We start from the raw sequence: 24,040 nt of genomic DNA, 5'->3' as shown, positions 1-24,040 counted from the left end.
TACAATGAGGGGAATCATCAACTAAACAAGAAGGAAATCTGAATGGGAAAAGATATTTGCAAATGATGTATTAATAAGGGATTAGAATCCAAAACACGTATAGAACTTAATACCAAAAAACACAAATAATCTAATTAAAAATGGATAGAGAACTTGAATAGACATTTTTCTAAAGAAGACAAAGAGATGGCTGGCAGTCATATAAAAAGATGCCCAACATCATTCATCATCAGGGAAATGTAAACTAAAATCAAAATCAGATATCACTTTATACCTGGAAGACTGGGTAAAAATAAAAAAAAAAAAAACACATGCACCCCCATATTTATTGCAGCATCATTTATAATAGCCAAATTATGGAAATAGTTCAGATGTCCGTCAATAGATGAATGAAAGTTGTGTGTGTGTGTGTGTGTGTGTGTGTGTGTGTGTAATGGAATATTATTCAGCCATGAAAAAGAATGAAATCCTATGATTTGCAACAACAGGGATAGATCTAGAGTATAATGCTATGTGAGGTCAGTCAGAGAAAGACAAATACCATATGATTTCACTCATATGAGGAATTTAAGAAGCAAAACAAGGGCACCTGGATGGCTCAGTCAGTTAAGCATCTCTTGGTTTTGGCTCAGGTCATGATCTCAGCAGTTCACGAGCTCAAGCCCCTCACTGGGCTCTTCATTGGCAGTGTGAAGCCTGCTTATGGTTCTCGTTCTCTCTCTCTCTCTCTCTCTCTCTCTCTCTCTCACTCTTCCTGCCCCTCCTCTGCTCTCTCTCTAGCCCCCCCCCCCGCCAAATAAATAAATAAATAAATAAGCTTTAAAAAAAAAGAGACAAACTAAAAAGAAAACAAAAAACAAACAAAAAAGTAGACTCTAAACTGTGGAGAAGAAACAGATGGTTACCAGAGGAGTAGGAGGGGGATGGGTGAAACAGGTAAAGGAGATTGAGTACATTTATCATGATGAGTAGTGAGTGATATATGGAATTGCTGAATTACTATATTCTACACCTGAAACTAACACATTGTATGTTAATTACACTTGAATGAAAAAAAAGTACAAGGACCAGCAAGATGTGACCTCTGTCAGTCTCAACCTGCTTCCCAACCAGCACTCTTCGCTCTGTTTTACGGAATTAAAATTCTGTTAAGCTTTTATACAACTTGCCTTTGCATGGGAAGTCCTCCATAACCCTTCCCTTGTCTAATTTTGAATCAACTCTCAAGAGTCTCAAATGCCCCTCATTTCTATCAGGCATGACCTGAATATCGAATGTATTTACATTTTTCTTATAGTCTCTATCATTCTCAAAGCATGCTGCCAACACAGTACCAAACACACTTTCATCCATTCTAAGAACATGGCGATTTCATTTTTGTGTTCCTATTTCTAATGCCTAATGCAGTGTCTGCCCACACAGAAGAGTCATAATGTTCAACGAATTATTTAATGAATTGATGAATGATGTGTAGCTGTTTTTTTTTTTTTTTCAGGTATGCAAGAATCATGCTTATTCTTGCATTTATAGCACTTAACACAAAATATATACTCAAAGAATATTTTCTGAATGAACACTTACGGCAACATGGTACAGTTGTGTGTCATAATGAAAATGCAAAAGATAAGCCTAACAAAGATTACAAATAACTAACTGTAAACTTACCAGTGGCTCTGAAACGTAAAGATCTAAAAGTAGAAACTGGAAAGCATACATTCATTCAACATTTATCAATTTACCCTTTTCTTTTATTCCTTTGTGTAATTCCATGTTACTCTTTCTGGGTCACTGAATCTTGTATTCTCACAAGTGGACATACTCCATTTGAAAAATAAGAAAGTCCACCTGTGCCTATAATAGCACGTAACTAAGAAAAAATATATAATATTTTCATTATCAAGGAAGGTCTTTAGGTGACTGACAAGAAAATTGTTCTCTACAAGACAAATTTTATTTTTGTAAATTTCCATAAATTAAATATATTTAAAATAAAGACTGTCTAATCTTATTCCCACTGGCAATGGACTGCTTAATGCTCAAAGAGTTGTTCCTCAGTTCTGTCTACTGCTAGTAGAGGATTTAGTCCTTTCACGGTATGTAAGACCAAGGCAATCCTTGTTTCCTGTTTTTAGGATACCTTAATGCTTCTGCCGAGCTACTCATCCCTGTTTTTAATTAGTTTGCATATAGTACTCTATTTCAAATATGTTCACATCTTTATTTTTGTCAATTTTGCCACTTCCTGCTACTCTAACATTCAGTGGACAACATAAAAATTATAACACATGAAATACTGCTCACAATTCAATCTATATTTGAGGCAAATTTTGTTCTCAAATTCCTGCTTCAGAATAAGGTAATATTTTATTCCCAAACCACATTTAGGAAACATAAAGACCAGTAATGTAAAATAAAGCAATTCTTTCAGTAACATTCACTTATGAGATAGTTTAGTATTGTAAAAAGTTCAAATTAAGATGTGGCAATAGTTTCTAGGTATAAATTCTTTGATTTGTGAATATGCAAATGTTGATGTAATTTCTATTAGTTCTATGCATCTGAGGTTAGCTGTACATTTGGAAAAGATCTTTTCAATCATACTGTGTTTAAGAAACTAAATGAAACTGTCAGATTACAATTTGAAATTAAATCTTTTCTGTCACGTCCAATCAAGTATTTGGGGGTTAAAAAAAGGGGGGTGAAAGAAACAGCCTCTTTAGTGAAAATTGCATCAACTGCTAATTTTAACAGAATCATGTAACACGATATAACTCAGAATGAAGCAGAGAAAGAATTCTTTCTACATGGATGGAAGCCTATAGATGATCCCAATCGTAGAGATTAACATGTTATACCTTAAATTACTTAATTTTATATAGATAAAATTCCCAAACACAAAAAAATTACCAGTGAACAGCATCAGGTGATTTTTAAAGTTACTTAATTAGGTGAAACCCAAAGTACACATTAAAATCAACTCACAGGCTATTGAAAATTCTTTCTATGGTTAAAAAAAATTCTTTCTATGGCTAGATTAAATTCTATTTTTTTGTCATTGTTGATTTCATCAAAGCTCTATTTTCTTCTCCTGCTTTGAATCATTTTTCTACAGCTTAATTTTGTAGCTTAATCTTAAATAATATATTAGCTCTAATGAAATGGTTAGGTAACTATTAAGGAAGCTGAAATTTACTTTTTGTAAATTTACGTTTTGCTTCACATTCCAAGTAAACAAAAGTATTAATTTAAAAAGTTAAAATCCAAGTTTAATGAGGACAACTTAACTTGTTTTGCAAAATAGAGAACATAAAAATTAATATCCTCATTGAAAATGATTATGGATGATGTTACAATTCATCTTCATAAATTACTCGAGAAGTGGGCATTCCCAATGAGACAGGTAATTTATCTTACCTATGTAATCAGAGGTAACTCAATAAATAATATGTTAAATGACATTTACAGACACTTGGAAGGAAGATATCTCCACTTTGGAGCTCAGTTACAATACCATTTCTCGTAGAACAAAGAAATCTGCGTAATGGTGAGCTCAAGCTAATCGTCTTTCAGTGGAGTAGTTCACAAGGTAGCATAATCTCTCTTTGAGAGATCTTGCTGTCTTTGGGAAAGAAACACAAGAAAATGCTTAATTGACGTATGCAGGACATTTTGACAAATGTGTCCGTGTAAGGTGGTTCTCTGTGGCACTGGGGTAAATGAGTAGTATATGTTCTGAGGGAACATACACATAGTTCTTGAACAGAAACAGATAAAGGACGGTTGGTGACGGTCGTGGTGGCAGAGGATGGATGCTGAGGTGTTTCAAGCTACCATTTAAATGAGCATGTCTACTCTATTCTAGACACTCTTTTTGATTTAATGCTTTACAATGTACCGTATCCACAGAATAACCCTACAAAGTAGATATTATCTCATTTTCCAGATGAGAAAATTATGACTTCCAGCAGTTAAGTGTCGTATTAAGATGATATATGTGCTCCATGGTGGAGTTGGGATCTTTATTACTTCAAAGAGCATTCTCCAAACCACCACACGAAACTACTTTTCATTTCAGTTAGTGTGGAATTCGGCAGGACTCTACCCAAAAATTTGTAGTTCCATAAAATTCCAAGGAAATTTAATTACAACCGTTTGCTTTGACAGATGTGCAGCTTTAAGACGATGAAGTACAGTAAATTTTACCTCAGTGGGAAAATGAAAGGTTGCAGCACTTTCAGAGGTCTTCCAAAGTTCATATTTAGAGGTAATTTCTACTCCATCATAAATAAACTAACCTCTTTAACAGTCCTGCTGCATACGTGGTCAAGTGGGAGGGTGTGAGAGCTGCACAGGTTTGGAGGAGAACTTCCTCATGCACTGTACATAATAAATCTAATTTATGGAAGGCAGGCTTGGCAGCAGAAAATGCAGTGGTATATGTGTGTTGCCTGAAACCACCTTTTTTTTGTCAGAAAAGTAATTCCGAAATGTTTATTTCCTGCACATTTATAAGGCTGTTCGGAAAACCTGGTGTTCAGAGATTAACCCTGCAGTTATTTAAATTTCTGAGACTCTAAATTTATAACCTCTATCGCGAGATGGGGCTTTGTTTCTAATTAAAATTAAGGTTTCATTCAATAACAGTGAGTTTATTTTAACAGATGGTAATTAGCAGTGGTATAAAAAATTGAATTTTTACCTTATCTGGTAAAGTGTTTTGATGGTCTCATAAATCAGATACCAAATATATCTTGGTGAAAGGTAATATAGCGCAGTGGAGTCAGAAACAGCACTCTAGGGGGTGTCTGGGTGGCTCAGGCGGTTGAGCGTCAGGCTTCAGCTCAGGTCATGATCACGCGGTCTGTGAGTTCCAGCCCCGCATCGGGCTCTGTGCTGACAGCTCACAGCCTGGAGCCTGCTTCAGATTCTGTGTCTCCCTCTTTCTCTGCCCCTCCCCGACTCACACTCTGTCTCTCAAAAATGAATGCTAATTTTTTTTTTTTTTTTAAAGAAGCGGCACTCTAGAGCCAGACGTGGATTTAAACACAACCTTACCCCTTTCTAGCTCTGTGATGTTTGGCTAGTCCTATAGACTGTTTAAGTCTTTCTCTTCATTTGTGAATGTGTAATGTTATCCAGAACTCTTGAACATGAACTTCTTAAGGGGCAAAATTTGTCTGCCCTGTTTCCATGAAACTGCCTCATTACTAGCACTAAAACCATACACAGGGGATGCTCAAAAAAACCTCAGCTGAAAAAGTAATTTAATTTTGGCCTTCCAGAATTATTTATTGATTAAAATAAATTATGTGAACGAAGTGCCTCACACAGTATCTGGCAAAACAAAACAAAAACCTATCCACTGAATGTTAGTTTCTTTTTCCTGAAGTTAACTCAAGATATGTTTTTAATATTTTACTTCAAATCATTTATCTTTTGTTACAGGAAGCAATGAGAAATTACTATAAGGAAAAAAAAAAGTACCATCAAAGTCAATGAAAAGAAAAGGCATGCAGAATCTCTACTTTAGCATGTTAGTCCAAGATAAACCAAAACCCAAGTTTGGAAAGTTTAATAAGGTCAGAAACGCAGGATCACCATTTTGGCTAGTGATGACTGATAGGTACCAACCAATATGGGGGAGGGGGGAGGACATTATATATTGACATTTCTGATTTTGTATTTCATACATCTTACAAAGATAACTTCTAAGTATGAAATATATGCTTGACTACATCAGAGTTTAGCAGCCACAGAAACACTAAATCACTAGCATATCTTATATATAAATGCCTTGTCTGCTCAAATAGTGATTCTTTCAACAGATGTTTATTACTTCCTGCTATGGTGACAGGGTATTATGTATTTTTACGTTCTTCCATGAATTTTAAATTAGACCTTTAAAAATTCTAAGTATGCAATTAATTCACAAAGAAAATAGGAAAACAAGCAGAAGAAAATATATTATCAAGCTTTAAGTGTAGATTTGGTACTGGGTAAAGATTATCAAGTGTCACAACACTTTAATCTTTTACTTTTGGGTAGAGAGATTGGGGTTCTATTTGGGATGTTACTGAAGAATTGTAAGCTAATAAAAATTCTGTTTAACATTCTAAGGTAGTTTTGTAGCAGTTTAAACATTCTAGAACTTTGGCTGTGAAGTTTTTTTGGTTCCAGGTTATATATTTGTTAAAAAATTAACACTAAAATTAACCTAGTAGATTACTTAAGAAATAAGCTGAACAAGTTTATTATAGATGTGATTTCTCTTACTTTCTGGATTCCTTGTTTTTAAAAGTTTTTCAATTCGTCTTCTCTAATTGATCCAACTATTGAAAATCCTTACAGGATAAAATTTTATTCAGACTTTCCACAAGTAGGAGCTCTCCAATTTGGTAAATATTGTCACCGTGCATGATCAGTAATAAGGTATTTTTTAATGTTCAGAAACTGTTAAAACAATACTCAGTTCTTTAAAATTTGCTTTTCCTGAATACTGATTGAAACTCCAGGTATGCTTCAAATCAAAGCAGGGCCACACCAGAACCAACTCATGAAGTATAATTAAATGAAAATTCTGTATGCTCAGATTTCACACTTTTCACCCCAAATGTCAAATCCATGATGGATAAAAATGTGTTATGGGAGAATGGTTAATGCTTAAATGAAGCATTGGTACTCAATGTTTCACTGCACTGAAGAAGGATTTAAGAAGGCAATAAAAGGTGGGGGAGCATTTATTACAGGCAGAGAAAAGACATTTACAAAGCATGGAGAGTGAAATAACACAATGCCATCCAAGGAACAGGAAATCTGATCTATTCTGGGGAGTGAAGATGTTAGTAGAAAGCTAGGAGTCAATAACGGGCCTTATGTCCTTTTCCACAGAGTTAACTGGAGGGACACAGTCATGTTTAGGTTTTAGAACAAACATTTTGTTGTGTGTGTAGAAAGAGGTTTAAAGGGCATTAAGGGCCCTTTAAACATGTGCAGTTGTTCATGTTGTACACTGCACAACTCGGGGGAGGGGGATGTGCATCAATCATGTAGATTACACATGGAGTTGTTGGAGTTGTTCAATTTCTTGTCCTGGCACCTTAAGTTGGGGGAAGAGAAACCAGTATCAGTTGTCAGCATTGTTTCCCTGACTTTCAACTCCAGTATTGAGTACCTTTGTTTCTTTGCCCTTCTATGCTCCCTCATCAAACATTCTCATTATGCTTCATTCATACTAATGAATAAATGACTGATATCAATACAAAATGTAAGCTTTCACAATTTACAAATCAACACCAATGAGTAGTAAAGAAATATAGCTCTAACTTCAGAATTTCAGACAGGAGTGAGAAAAAGATTAGCTTAGGCACTGAAATCCATTCAGCATCCAATACAACTCCTTTAAGTCAATGGTAGAATGTATGGGTACTCTTCACATCACCTGGGAAACTTCTTAAAAGGAAAGTTGCTTAGCTCCATCTAAAACCTTGTCAATCAGTCTCTGATAAACTCCCTAGGTGATACTGAATGGATATATATTGCTAATCCATGTAAACGATGGCTTTAAAGCCACTCCCCAAGGGAAACCGACAATTATACTCTATAAAGAATATGGTCTATATCTGAGTTTAAAACCTATGGTTTCCCCAGATTTGGAAATTTCCATCAAATGAAAAGCATAAAACAGGACTCTTCTCTGAGTCACACTAACTTAGGAGGTTAAGATTTTAGTATCTTGACTATTAATCACTGTTCAGAAACAATCAGGAGACACACTCTTATTAGGTTAGATCATCTGCTCTAATAGAAACCATTCTACATAACAATCATTTAAACAACTTCATAGTCAGGGACACTATTATTTTATTTCTAGGTCAATTTGAATAGCCAGAAATGTCCTCCTCATATCCAATCAAAATTTGACTGCTCTTGGGTTCTATCCATTTGTTCAAATAGCATCTTATAGGACTTCAAAGAGAAAAAAAGAATTTGCACTCCCCTTCAACATCCTACTACTTCTGACGACTCAAGAAAGCACTCTTTCTCCCATACTGTCTACACATGGTGATCTTCTGTGTAAATGGATCCACTTTTCAACACCCTTCGTGAAATCTGGGAATGTGAATTGAATGCAACACTGCAGGTTTCATATCGCCAGTGCAGATTTTATTAGATGACTCCTTCTCTGCATGCCATTGCTAACCACTGCTAACAGAGCCCAAGGTTGCACATGCTGTTAGAAAAAGCCATGATTTGGGCTTGAAGTTAACCCGGACCTTTAAGCCTTTTTTCTATTTCTTCACTTGTTTATAAAAATATGCAGGCACCTTCATACTAGAAATTTATTGAAAACTTAAGTGCAAAATTTTGTCTCCTCCTCTTCAATTTAATCTTTTTTGGTTTAGTATTTTAGCTGGAGTTTAATGAAAATATACTCTGTTATTCACATATAAGCTTCATATCCTATGTTTAACAAAAAATATAAGTGTGCATTTTTTGTCCAAACTAGTCATCAATAAAAATGTTAAATAGGGTGGTATCTTAAGGATTTTTACAATTCTTATTTTATTTTTTGAATCTGCTCTGCAAAAACTATTCACTGTGTATGCAAATGTGACAACCCTTGTAAGGTTTTGAAGAGATGAATACACTATTGGTAACTCTAACTGCTACATAAATAATTACACTTTTAAAATAAAAATATATCAAACATCTTTGTCTTTTAAGCTGTTAAAATAACCATTAAATATTTATGTGCAATGTATAGCAAGTAACACTTTTAGAAAACATTACAGGGATAGATAGTAACATCCATTTCCAATTTTACATACAGTTGATTGTAAGAAGTTGATCTGATGACCCATACAGGGATGATTTTCTAAAATATGATTTAAAAGAAATTTAGGTCTAGTTAACAAAGCTAATTGTTATTAGCTTTAGAGAATTAGAAGAGAATATTTAATGTTATTAGAAGAGAATATTTAATGTTAATAAAATTTCTTATATTCTTTTCTTAATATCTCCAAAGAGATTATTTTAATACAGGGCATGCTTATGACTATCTCACACATTTATGTTAATCCTGTTTCTGGATATGTATTTATTTAAATGTTGGTCATACACCACCAGCTTATTCCAAATGGTGTTAAAATAGATATTACTTATATACATATTTATTAATGTACTGCTTACATACAAAAAAACCCCTGCATCTTGCTTATCTCCTTGAAAAACTCATTTTTTCCACATTCCTTTCCATATTCTCTAATTCTTTTCCATACTATTTTTTTCCACATTCTATGCATTCCCATTGTCAAGTATAGTGAAATAAATTTAACTAAATATATATCTCTTAATGAGAAAAGTGTACATGTTATAAAAAAGTTTAATAAGTATTTCTAAGCAATCATCAATTAATAAAAAATTCAAATGTAGCATAATGTTAATATTTATTAAGTCTAAGTAGTAAGCATACGGTTTTGTACATTGTTCACTGTACTTTGCTGCATGTTTGAAATATAATATAAAAAAAGGGAGAAAGTCTTCAACTATTTGATATTCAGTGTAACATAGCATCTCCTATATGCTATGTATGCACTTAATATGGATAATACGCTGTTCAATCCGGGAAAATTGTTTATTTCCCCTACTGCATCTCCCAATTCAAATTTTCATGACCATCAGTGCATAAAATGATGAAAACAGAACCTCTTTGAAACATTTGTAAGTCAGACATTACTTATATTCCCATTTTTCTTTATTATTTGGTATAAATTTACTTCAGATAAAAATAGTTAATATTTCCAAGTAGCTACGTCCATAAAACATTTACAAGTAAGTTTAACAATAAAGTGTGAGTTATCATTTTTACCAAAGGTAAATCATTTTTATCAAAAGTAAATCTCTCCCCCTCTCTCTCTGCCCCTCCCCTGCTTGCAGGTGGGTACAAGCATGCACTCTCCCTCCTCTCTCTCTTAAAAAAAAAAAGAGTAATCAAAATGCTTTTCCATAAATTCTGTAAGGATTTATGAAGAGGAAATAACATCCATAATAAAATGGAAGGTTTCCCTTTCATGCACAGGCACAGAAACTAGTTGAATTCTAATGAAATACATTAATATAATCTTAGTGATGCATTTGAACCTATAATGTTAAACAAAATATTAATATTATTTCTCAAGCTTGCACTGACTTAGTGGCAGTGTGCATTGCAATAATGGTAATTAAAAAAAATAACAAATGCTTTTTAAGGGAATTTTAGTTTGGTATGATTATTTATCATGTGAAGTTAAAATAATGCACTTTCCTCTCCTATCTTTTTCCATAAACAAAAGCCGCAGTGCCAAGACGAAAACATAAGAAATAGTAAAATTATATATTTTTCTTCTTTTTGAACAGAAATAGCAATGCCAAGTTCAGTTTGTTCCACTGGTTTTAAGCCAAATAAATAGCAAAAAATAATGAAAAGCCTGGTCATATCATGTGTCACAAGTTTCTATTCAAGTCCTTATGTAAATTTTAGATCTCTGCGCTGCATGAGACAGGACCACTCCTGCACTCAAAAAGTCCATGTCATGAGAACAAAGCGGGGAGGAGGAAGGGAGGGAGAAGCCACAGGGGTCTGGAGAATGAGAGGAACACATGCTCCGATATGGAAAAGTATATATTTAAATTCTATCTTCTCCTACATTAATATCAATACAACTTTTCCTCAGATCATAATGGCAGTTACAGTTCAAGTAATCAAATACCATCCTACAATATGGCATCAAAGATATTAAAAGGAGGGAATCTCAACTGACCTGTAAGCTTTGAAAGAGAGAAATTGGAAGGCAAAGGAATAGCATAAATAAAACAAAAGGCTTTTTGGCCTTATTATTTTATGCTTTAGAAATTATTTCAATAAATCCTAGGGAGATGCTATATTTTATGGTGGATTAATAGAAATTTCTTCAGAACACACTGGTTCAACAAAACTTACTAAATTAAACTGTAAGTTATTAAATTTCAACATGCTTCCATTTATTTTGGAAATATTCATTAAAAATCTACTGTTTGGGGTATGGAGTTACCATAATCAGCATAAAATAAAACTGACTGCTGGGATGATAGTACAGTATTTGCCAAAACTTATGTAAAGTCATGCTGTATTTCTACATCAAAATGGAAACAAAATTACACTGGGATTAGTTTTCACAAATTGACTTGGTGCATTGGAATATTTTTGAAAAAACTGTAAGAGGCCTAAAAACACAAGTATGTATCACACTGACACATTCTTGAAGTACCAGAGAAATGTCAACAAGTTATGGCAGTGAGTCACAGTAATCCTGACTAGTAAAAATGGGTTTAAGGCATGCAAACCCCACCCCCTACCGCTGCCCCAAATCATGATGCCCAGGATCAAAGGGCTTTTATGCAATGTTTTATGCATGTTAACCTTCTCAACATGGCTGCAATGGTCATGTCCTTATTTCGCTTCATGAAATAATATTTCCTCTATTGACTAATCCTTTTTCCCTTGGGTATCTTTTGTATCATTTTTGATAGACAACTTCTTTCCATTCCTTTGCTTTCAATCCTTGGAGAACTAGAGCTTTTACATCTGTTTGCACTTCTTTATCTTCCTGAATGATCACGTTGGTTTAACTTTTGAAATTTGCATTCCATCTGTTGGTCTCACCCATAATCTCCTTCTGAGAGTTTTTCTCCTAAACTTTTTTTTAATTGCTCATGTAAGTGCGTATCACCGATGGTGTGTAAACAACTTTCTGTACACTTGGGGTTAAAACGATTTGAAAAGAAAACAACATGGTTACAAAATTCAAAAATGGAAATAGTTGTAGAGATCCAAGTGCGTACTGTCACCCAGAAGTATTTAACCATACAGCCAGATAATTCAGCAACCAAACTATTTTGATTCAAGTTTGATAACCTGCACATTGCCAGTGAGAACAAGCTTTAACTAGTAAAACTAAGAGTTTGCTGGGAATGGGTCATTGCATAAGGCATCACCACAAAAACAAAACAAAAACAAATAAACAAAAACCCTCCCTATGATCTGGAAAATCAAACTTGACAAGAAGCTTGAGTTTTGTGAATTTTGAGAAATTTCAGTTCGCTAATATCTCTAATGTTGCGCCAGGATTTTACTTTGTAATTATTAGCCCCCGTTCCTTAGATTTACTTAATTTTACACAATGGCTTTACTCTACGCAAAATGGGACAATCACTTAAATTGAGAACACAACTGCCAAGCAACCTCCTTCTCCAATGTAAAATGTTATAAAAAAAATCAGTAGCTTTGATGACAATATAAAATCATGTGGGGAAATCTCTTAAATAAGTTTTTAGTTCATCCCCTACAAAAGAAGCAAAGAAAAATTCCATAAGATTGTTATGTATTAGAAATGTATATTTTTGCATATAACCTAGATTTGCATTAAGAAATTAAATAATAACATTCACTGTCTCCAAATGTCTACCAATTGTACAAAGAAGATGCTTAAAAACCTGCATCTTGGGTTTTGTCTTGTTTTGTTTTTGTTTTTGTTAGTATACCAAAACAGATGTCCATATTCACTTTAAAAGATCAGTTATTTTTCTTTCTTGCAGTCACTTCTTATTTCTGTTGCCTTTATTCACCCCTTAGAGTTAACTGGCTTTCTAATTCTCATATGACCTTCACTTCACCTCACCTTCACCTATTGCTCTACAGGACGGTTTGTTCAAGTCAATATATCCTAGCCTTGGATTTTTGTCTCCCATGAAAATCTAACGATGTTCAACTCCATCTTTTTTCATCAGCTTTATCTATGAGTAAAAATTTAAAACGTCAACCCCCAAAGCTTTCCTTGTAGAGCACGTTCCATAATGAATGAAGAACGAGATCTTACTCTATGCCAGAGATTGCATAAAATCATCCAGCCTGCAGTAAAAATTACTTCCCTCTGTCAGGCATTTCAATTCCAAGACAAAACTAACAGTTCTCCAGATAGTCTATCTTTCTTCTGTTATTCTAACAAATGAAAAGAATTATCATTGTTTTTATTTTCTTCAAAGTATACTTTTATACACTTATTACATTTGACTATTGCTTAAGTTATTTATAGCTCCTGCAGATAAACGTGTGTCATCTCCAGCTGCTTATTTCATTTCTTTGTTGTGTTTCATATAATGGACCACAAGCCTCTGATTGGGCAAAAACAGGCATAAGGCAGTATACATGCCACGTGAATGTTGTCCACAGTCCCCAAACAAGAGGGTCATTCAATAATTACTGAACAACATTTCTACTAATCTATAAACATGGAGGGAGGAGAGCATAAATGCCAGTGGCAATTTCCCCTTTTATTTCTGTGGACTTGTTTAATTCCTGTTCATCGATCAATGCCTTTTTAGAGACCAGGGACCTTGATGAAGAGTGATTCACTCAAGGCCATCCATCAATTCATCAGAAACACATTCTGTGCAACCACTGCACAGACACAGCCATGTTCTCTTTAAGGTTGTTCTTCTGAATCACTTGGATGCTTACGCGTGGAAACAGTGCATTTTCTCCTCCTAGTTTTCTAGGAATGATTCTACTGTGAGTAACTACCTCATAACAAAATGAATATGCTCTTTAAAATTGCTTAGTAGACTTAAAGATGGAACCTGAAAGCACAAAAGCTACACCTAAAAAGTATTTTCCCATATTCCTATATGAAATATCAACATTCATTAGTAAATATTTATTTATTATCTTTTATATGTATAGCAAAGAGATTATGCTGTAATCTCAGTGGTTCTCAACCTGAGGCAATTTTGCCTCCCAGGGGGCACTTGACCATGTCTGGACACATTTTTCATTATCATATGAACTGTGGGTGGCCTCTACTAGGGAGTTTGCTACTGGCCTCTACTGGGGAGAGACCAGAGATGCTGGAGAAGTAATAAACCACTGGGTTCAGTTGTTAAAGAGAAACACCATTTCCCTTTCTCTGAACTAAGATAAAAAGAAATGTCTATGTGTCCTCTTTGGATGTTAGCATCAGGACAAATTTTTAAGACTGTACCTTATAAAGTGTGTCAACGTAAATTAAAGACATAACAGTAAAATAACACCAGATAAAAGCAATTTCACAAAATATGGGGGAGAGATTATCCAAAAATTTAGATCTGACTAATGGGTAAAATTTAAAACACTCAGAGGAGGATTTAATGGGCAGTTTTGATTTTTAGATGTACCAAAAAGTTCTGATTTAACAAAAACAAGTATAAGGTACATGTCATGTAAATGATGTCCACAGCCTCCAAGATAAGAGGGTCATTCAATAAGTATTAAACAATCAGGTCCTTTCCTGCCTCTATTGTATGAGACGACAAGGCCATTCCTAAAACATGTAGGGCCCAGGCAAATACTTGGCATTTTGGCCCATATAAACAAAATTCAAACAAATTTTACAACACAACAACAATAAAAATATTCCCTTGGAGAGATGCCAAAAAATGATAATAATTATTAGATTAATACATGGTAAAGTAAAAAATGAGAAGGAAGTACAAGCGAAAAACACTGTGTTTGCAGAAAAAGTTAACACTGGCAGCTAGCTTCATCTAGGATATGAATTATTCCTTGGTAACACATCAGGAGTTTGGGCAATGTAATCATGGATTCCCAATCTGCTCACATTAATCCCTTGGAATAAATTCCTGAAAAATCTGGATGGTTGTCTTTCTAAATGTATTAAATGAAATTAACTTTAATAAATTTATATGGCATTATTCCAGGTAAACCTGGACAGCATTTAAATTACTCTCATAACAAAAGCAAATTACTTAATATAGAAAAGAATTGCTTTGCCCTGAATTAGATCCTTAGGATGCAAATGCTTAGGTTTATCAATTTGAGTAGCTGTCAAGTATCATTCTCTTGAACACCTGAGTGGACAGGATACTCAAGTATGATAACTTGCCATCAAAATCCATCCTTAAGACTTAAAATATTACTGCAAAAGCTAATTTATCTACATATATGCTTCTTATTCTAGAAGTTTCATAGTTTGGAGTTTCTTGTATGTGATAGACACTTAAAGCCATGCTACTAAATAAGACACAGATAATTTATTTACTTACTTTTAATATTTTTAAAATTTTTATTCAGTTTGTTTAAACCAAAAACACTTCACCCATTTCTATCTCCTACTCCCTACCTCTTGCAACCAACAGCCCATTCTCTGTGTGTAATAATTTTTTTTCGGACTCCACATTGAAGAGACACCATATAGCATTATCTTTCTCTGACTTATTTCACTTAGATAATGCCATGGAGGTCCATCCACATTGTCTCAAATCCCAAGATTCCGTTCTTCTCTCTGGCTTAATAATATTCCACTGATGTGTGGGGGTATGTGTATATAATACATATAATAATTTATTTATCCATTCACTTATCAATGGACACTTAGGTTGTTTCCATGTCTTGTCTATTGTAAACAGCATTACAATGAAGGTGGCATGCAGGTACTTTTCAAATTGGTGTTTCAGTTTCTTTAGAAAAATACCCAGAGGTGGAACTGCTGAATTATATGGTAGTTTTATTTTTAATTTTTAGAGGAAGCCTGTTCTCCACAGTGGTGCATCAATTTACATTCCTATCGACAATGGACAAGAGTTCTCCTTACTCCACATGCTCACCAACACTGTTATTTCTTATCTTTTTGGTAATAATCATTTTGACAGGCGTGAGGTGATAAATCATGTGGTTTTGATTTGTATTTCCCTTATGATTAATGATGTTGAGCATCTTTTCACATCCCTGTTGGCCATCTGTATACTTCTCTGGAAACATGTCTAGTCAGATACTCTACCTATTTTTTAATCAAATTATGTTTTCCCTATTGAGTTGTAGGAGTTCTATGTATGTTTTGGATATTAGCTCTTTGTCAGACATAAGACCTAACAATGATTTTCTCTTAGTCGGTGGTTTGCCTTTTCATTTTGTTGGTGCTTAGAAGCTTTTCAGTTTGATGTTAATTTTTCGTTTGTTGCTTTTGCTTTGGGTGTCAGATTAAAAAAATATATATTGCCAATACCAATGTCAAGGTGCGTACTACCTATGTTTTTGCCTAGGAGTTTTATGGTTTCAGGTCTCATATTCATATCTTCAAACCATTTAAAGTTGTCTTTTGTGTATGGTGTAAGATAGTAACCCAGCATCATTCTTTTGCATATGGCTGTCCAATTTTCCAAATACCATTTATTAAAGAGAGGCTTTAATAATTTAATAATACTTTACCCACTGTATATTGTTGGCTCTTTTGTCATAAATTGACCATATGTGTGTAGGTTTATTTTTGGGCTCTCCATTCTGCTTCACTGACCCATGTGTCTGTTTTTATGCCAAAATCATATTGTTTTAATTGTAATAGCTTTGTAATACAGTTTGAAATCAGGGAGTATGATGCCTCAAACTTTGTCCTTTCTCAAGATTGCTTTGGCTCTTTAGTTGGTGTGTGTGTGCGTGTGTGTTGTTCCATGAAAATTTTAGGATTATTCTATTTCTGTGAAAATGCCATTGGAATCCTGATATGGATTACACTGAATCTTAGATTGCTTTGGGAAGTATGAAAATTTTAACAATATTAATTCTTTGAATTCATGAGCACAGAATATCGTTCCATTTACTTATGTCTTTAACTTCTTTCATTAATGCCCTATAGCTTTCAATAGACTGGTCTTTTGCTTCATTAAATTGATTCTTAGGTATTTTGTCCTTTTTGATGCAATTATAAATGGGATTGTTTTCTTAATTTCTATTTCTGATAGTTCATTATTAGTGTAATGAAACTTAACAGATTTTTGGGTGTTGATTTCATATCCTGCAACTTTATTGAAGCCACTTATTAGTTCTAACAGTTTTTTAATGGAGTCTTCAAGGTTTTCTATATATAATATCAAGACATCTGCAAATAGAGACAATTTTAGTTCTTCTTTTCAATTTAGATGCCTTCAGTAGTTTGTTGTTGTTGTTGTTGTTTTTTCTTTTATTTTGCCTCATCACTCTGGCTAAGATTTCCAATACTATATTGAATAAAAGTGGTAAGAGTGAATATCTATTCCTGATCCTACAAGAAATATCTTCAGCTTTTCACTGTTGAATATGATATTAGCTATGGGCTTTTCATATATGGCCTTTAATACGTTAAGATACATTCCTTCCGTGGGAAGGAAGTTGGGAGTTTTTAATCATAAATGGATGCTGAATTCTGTCACTTTATCTACATATACCAAGATTACTATATCATTTTCATCCTTCACCTTGTTATGTGGTATATATCACATTGACTGATTTGTGAATGTTGGACCATCTTTGCATCCCTGAAACAAATCCCACTTAATTACAGTGTATGATCCTTTTAATGTATTGTTGATTTTGATTTTCTAATATTGCGTTAAGAATTTTCACATCTATGTTCATTAGATATATTGCCTTGTAGTTTTCTTTTTGTGAGTCGTCCTTGTGTGATTTTGGTATCAGATTAAGTATGTTTGAAAGAGTTTCTCCTCTTTTATTTTTTAAAAGAGTGTGAGAAGGAATGTTATTAATTCTTCTTTGAATATTTGGTAGAATTCACCAGTGAAACCATCCGGTCCCAGACTTTTGATTGTTGGAACTTTTTGATTACTGACTCAATCTCCCTGCTAGTCATTGGTTTGTTCAGATTTTTTATTTCATCATGATTCAGCCTTGGCAGGTTGTATGTTTACAGAAATTTATCCATTCCGTTTGGGTCGTCCAATTTACTGGAATACAATTGTTCACATTAGTCTTATAAGAGACTGATCCTCTTATGATCCTTTGTATTTCTTTGGTATCAGTTATAACATCTCCTCTTCCATCTCTGATTTTGAGTGTTCTCTTTTTTCTTGGTGAGTCCAACGAAAGGTTAATCAATTTTTATCTTTTCAAAGAACAGCTTTTAATTTAACTTTCTTTTTAGTCTCTACATCATCTATTTCTTCTCTAATCTCTATAATTTCCTTCTTTCTACTATCCTTGGCCTTCATTTCTTCTTTCTTAGTTCCTTGAGGTAGAAAGTTAGATTGTTTGAGACTTCTCTTATTTCTTGAGGTAGACTCTATGAACTTTCCTCTTAAAACTGCTTTTGCTGCATCCCATAAATATTGATACGTTACATATCCATCTTTGTTTCATTTTTAAGCATACCAATAGCTTAGTGTATCTGATAACTTATTTTTCCCCATCAGAATACTTAGCTGTGCTCTTCTATTATATACACATTACTTCACTTATTTAGGGACATACAAACCAGAATTTCATTGTCTACAGAATTACATAAATCACACAAAAAGCTGTTTCTTCAATAAGTGGTCTTAAGTCTATTTGATGAATCCTGACTGGTACTCTGCCAGTCATCACTAATTTACTAAACAACTAAAGAACTTGCTAGTCTCTAACTATTGGTAAAGAAGAGCCTGCTGGTTCCTAGTATATTAAAATCTTAGCAAGCTCACAAATTGAAGTAATCTTTTCCCACAAGACTCCTTGGAATCCACTCCTCACATTTTTAACCTTTTCAAAGGAGAGTGATTTTCTATTGCCCTTCTTCACTTCCCACTGGAAAACTTTTCTTCAAGAATTTAAAGAAAAATAAAAAAACTAATTGCCTTCTGAGAATTTCATCCCTGACTTCATTTGGTATTACTGGGAATGCTGCCAGAGGAAAGAGTTCTGCATGCTGTTGGAAGTTAATCTTTTAGCATATTCCCTAATTTGGATGATCTACTATTTGGGAATATATACTTTAAAAACATGGTGGAGAAGGAAAAGGAGGAGGGGAAGAAGGAAGAAGATGAGGGGCAGGGCAGGGAAAAGGAGAAGGGAGAAGACAGAAGAAAGGGAGGATGGGGAGAAAAAAGAGGGAGAAGAAGAGGAAGGGGAAGAAGAGTAAGGGGATGGAGAGGAAGAAAAGGGAGAGGGGGAAGGGGGGGAAGGGGGGAAGGGGAGGAAGAGGAAGAAGAGACAGTCAGAAAGCTGTGAGTTCATAAATTATGTCACAAAATTACTGCAATAAATCAATTTGAATTAAATTATTATTGACTCTGAAAAGTCATATGCAATTAAGTGGTGCAGTTTACTTGAAACAAGATATACATTTTTCCATATGATAAATATTTGAAGGGTACCCCTTATTATCTGTAATAGTGCACACATGATACAATTTTGGAGAATCACATCAAATTTGAGAAAATCTTTTACTTAGTAATAAACACATGGGGGGAAATCCAAGATAAGCTTAACTCTATCTTGATAATGACTAATCCTCTCAACACTTGCTGAGGGGCACCTGGGTGGCTCATTGGTTAAGCATCTGTCTTCTACTCAGGTCAGGATCTTAGGGTTCACGAGTTTCAGCCCACATTGGGCTCTACGCTGACAGCTCTGAGCCTGGAGCCTGCTTCAGATTCTGTGTCTCCCTCTCTCTCTGCCCCTCCCTTGCACACTTGTGCTATCTCTCCCTTTCTCCCTCCCTCCCTCCCCCTCCCACTCTCTCTCTCTCTCAAAAATAAATAAAAATATTAAAAGAAACCACTAGCTGATTATTTTTTATCCTCTAGCTAAGGCTGACTTTAGGTAAAACTGTGTGCTTCTTGAAGACAAAAGTTGTTCAGTTTTGACCCCTTAAAGGCTAAAGAAAGTGCCTGACATATATTGGTGGTGTTGTAAATCAACACAAAAGGGGTGAAAATTTGTCTTACAGGCTACCCACTCACAGAAAATGCCTCTGCTTTTACTAGGCACTTCTTGATACTCAAACATCAAGCCAGTCCCCTTTTCTTAGATACCCAAAACAAATATATTCCATCTATTTTTCTACCGTTCAAGATGTTCCACTATTAATCATCAACTTCTTGCACCCTTTGTCTACCAAGAAAACTGAAATCATTAGGCTCACAGTATTTCTTTTACTTTGTACTATCTGTCTCTTTTTCTTATACCTTGCTCTGGTATAGATGCCTCTACTTTCTTTCCAAAACTTCTTCATGTGTGCTTTTTGGTGAATCTACCCAATAGTTCCTTTGAGAACATGGTCAGTTTTCTGACTAAAGGGTGAATGGTGGGGTTTGGTGAGGGGACTGATGGCAGCACATCAACAGGTGCCAAAAGGGCCACTTTGGAAGAACGTACATTCCTTTCCCTGAACCACACCATTTCCCCAGTCCTTAAACAGGCCAGTGTCAAGAATTTTCACTATTTTCCTCTCTACACAGATTCTTTTTTCTTTGCCATTAATAACTGTTGAGACACACATCTCACTGTGGCATAAAAAGAAATTTCACTCACTTCTGCTGCCATCTCTCTTCTAAACCAAAACTCCAAGAGAACATTCTATCTTATACTAGTCATTTAATTTCTGTATTCTGCTTTCCATCCCTTCTCGATCAAAATGGCATTCTCAAAGCTCACTAATGTCCTGCTAATCACTATATTGAAAGGTATTTCCTATGTTTTTGTTTTGTTTCTGTGAACCTTTGTTTGTTGTCTCAACTTTCTTCCTAGTGTAACTTCATAGTATGCTGCTTTCGATTCTGCATCATTTCTCCTTCAAATGGTCTCCTAGTGGGAACATAGGCATGCTTTAATTTTCTCCCCAGGCTCATCCCAGCCCTTCCAACTAGCCTTCCCCAAGAATCAGTCTTTCTTTCATTTTTCCCTTTTAATATTCTTCCTCTAGGATCTATGTCTGATGTAGTTCAATTATCACATGTAGGATTAGCATTCTCAATTGATTACAGAGCTCTAATCTGGCTACAGAGCATCAGAATGGTATCTGAAGTAGTTGTCTGATATTTCCTTGTGGAAATGTCCTTGTGGAAATGTTCTCACGTAACATCACAAACATCAAACTCATCGTCTTCTCTGTAAACTGGGCTATGTGAATGGTGCTAGTTCCTCAAGTACTGGATTTCAACATCTTGACCCTCCTTACTTCCTCCTCACGTTTAATCAATAATGCGTGACATTCTCTGAATCATTCCTTTGCTGTAGTTCCTGCAACAGCCCTTAACCAATAAATGTTTACAAAGAAGTTATAAAGAAAATTCACATATATCCAAACATGTCCTATACTCTGCCAGTTCAGACTCTTACTCAAGCTTTTCCTTCTCCTCCCTTTGTACTTCTAAGATCTTATCCAGCATTGAAGGCTCACCTCCAATATCAGCTCCAAGAAGTAGTTTTACTAGGGATAAATACTCTGTCCCACTTCAACTCCTATTATGTTTTGTTTATATATTTAATTTTACACTTACCAGACTGCCTTATATGAAAATTATATATTCAAATATTGTTCTGCTTCCAAATATAACTTGTGAGCTCTTGGAACACAGTAACCTTGTCAACTCAGTTTTTCCTCAGACTTAGATCTGCCACAGTGTGTATACATTATAAATACTTAAAAACTTACTAAATGTCTCCAATTAAACTAAACTGAGATGGGATTTGAGTATCAGTAAATTATTAAGAAATCTTTATTCAGATGAAGGCTGTCTGAAATTCCTTTGAAATGGTTAAAAGGCTTTTGACATATCACCCCAGAAAATAATAGCAAGATAAGGGATCAATGATATAAAACATAAATACAGTATCTTTTTCCCCCCCAGTGGGCAATCAATATTAGGTAAGAAATTATTACCTAATACTTGTTATCTGAAATTTCCAAAGAATAATGTTTTTTGTTGTAGTTACTGTTTTCAGTTTTGGATGTGTATTTTTCTTTCTACCTTAGCAATTTTTAGCTGTGTTGAAGAATCAAAGGGAGACAAAGGAACACTTGTTTAGAATACTTATTTAGCTAGTTGAAAGGTCTAAGACTGCCTTGATGCTGATAATGGTAGTTCATGCAAGAATGTTCCAATGCCTTTGCTTTTGAGAACCATCTCGGGCTTTCAAATATGATCAAACTTTATTTATAAAAATATTTGTGTATATGGAATTTTGAAGTTTTCTAGCTACATGCAGTATCTAGAATTTAAAAGTTTTTCACTCTGAGTTCTTTACGTTTATATTTAACACAAGCAATATTGTGCCTTTATGACATTTTTTTTCTAATTTATAACAGAGTGACCAATTCAAACTTGAAGATATATTCTATCCAAATAGGTTATATGGGTTCCAAATAGCAAGATTTCATTCTTTTTATGGTTGAGTAATATTCCATTGTGTGTGTGTGTGTGTGTGTGTGTGTGTGTCACATTTTCTTTATCCATTTATCAGTCAATGAATGATATGGATGGAACTAGAGAGTATTATGCTAAATGAAGTAAGTCAGAGAAAGACAAACACTGTATGATTTCATTCATATGTGGAATTTAAGAAACAAGCAAAAGGAAAAAAAAATAGAGGCAAAAAAAGAGACTCTTAACTATACAGAACAAACTGATGGTTACCAGTGGGGAGGTGGGTAGGGGGATGGGCTAAATAGGTAATGTGGATTAAGGAGTGCCCTTGTGAAGAGAACCAGGTGTTCTATGGAAGTGCTGAATCACTATATAGTACACCTGAAACTAATATTATACTGTAGGTTAATTAACTGTAATTTAAATAAAACCTTAAAAAACCCAAATTGGTCATATGAGGAGTAAATAACACAAATTTTAAACAAACATAATATAACACTACATCCCTTTGAAGGGGCATGTCAGCATGAAGTTACTTGGCATGTTTTGAATATCAAAATGTTTTTGGTGGCAATTATCAGAATTGTTGAATTTCTTACTTGTGCTCATCTTTACTTTTTAACTGGTTTGGATTCACAAAGCATTTACCACACAGTCGTCATTTCATTACCAATCTTGCAGCAAATTCTGATTTAAAACATTACAGATGTATACAGATGGAGAGCTGACAGAGAATGGAGAAGAGGAAATAAGAGTGAAGGAAAGCAGGGCATAAATTCTGTGGGATAACCGACTTAATTGGCCTGGCTTATATTATTTACTAATCAAGTTGATAATGGATAACAATAAAACCACAGCTATTAAAATCTCAACGAAAAACAACTGATTGACTGGGTTTTATTTTCCCATGACCTAAATTAGATAGCTACCATGCCAACTTGATGACCGTGCCGGTCTGCATCAGCTTCATAAAACACTCCGGAGAATCTCACAGTTCACAACAGACTTTCATATGCAGTGCTACATATTCAACTTTCTTTCAGCCATATTTTTTTAGTGACAAATATAAAGTGTGAGCAGGAAAGGTAAAAATGTTCCACCCACTTAATTTTTATTTGGCATGTCTACAGACAGGTAAACACACAGGCTACTAGGAGATAAATGATTTTCATATTTCTTCACAAACACCCTAGGAGGAGAGAGAATTTTCTTAGTATAAAACTCAGTCCTTATTCTGTCAGGCAAAGTAATTATGGAACCAAAACAAATCCACATTGTCTAATTAGGTCATTAAAAAGCATAAATGCGTCATGGAAGCTTTTCCCCTTGCCTAAGACATAAAGTAAGACAATGAAAACAATCTGGTAATATAGAAAGGTTCAGAATTTGTTTCTTTTCAAAAATAATAGGTCCTTTCATCTTTCTATTTCCCTAAGACGAAGACAGTTAATTTAGAGACAAAATCTGTAATTAGTTCAGGGTTTACTTTGATTATGTTTCAAAATATTTAACCCAAAACAGGAAGATAGAGAAAGAAAGAAAATACACTGAAAAATTATCAAAGGAAGTGAATAAAAGCAAGAGAGTGGGTTGCTGATCAAAATGTATTGTGCAGAGACAAGATGAATATAAAATCTACATTCATGTAAACACAACCAATCTGGGATACCAGAAAGCTCTCAGGAAGAATACGCAGGCATCTGCCTTTGGGATTTCAAACCAGACTTTAATCACAACTAACTTAAATAAAAACAAATGGCATGATTATTTGCCTCTTCCTCTTTCTACTTGTTATTTCTTGAGTTTTAGAAGACTCATGGCTCAAAACGTTAAGAAACAAAATGCAAAAAAAAAAAAA

General features: G+C 34.4%; 1 protein-coding gene across 4 annotated transcripts in view; it reads right to left on the bottom strand.

Moving 5' to 3' along the window:
• Window positions 1-24,040, bottom strand: part of PDE3A (phosphodiesterase 3A) — a 316,135-nt gene that overhangs the window by 100,344 nt on the left and 191,751 nt on the right. The gene's annotated exons all lie outside the window — the stretch shown is intronic.

The sequence above is a fragment of the Panthera onca genome, chromosome B4 (genome assembly GCF_046562875.1).
Source record: "Panthera onca isolate mPanOnc1 chromosome B4, mPanOnc1 haplotype 2, whole genome shotgun sequence".
Classification (NCBI taxonomy): domain Eukaryota; kingdom Metazoa; phylum Chordata; class Mammalia; order Carnivora; family Felidae; genus Panthera; species Panthera onca.
This window is presented reverse-complemented; position numbering and strand designations above follow the sequence as displayed.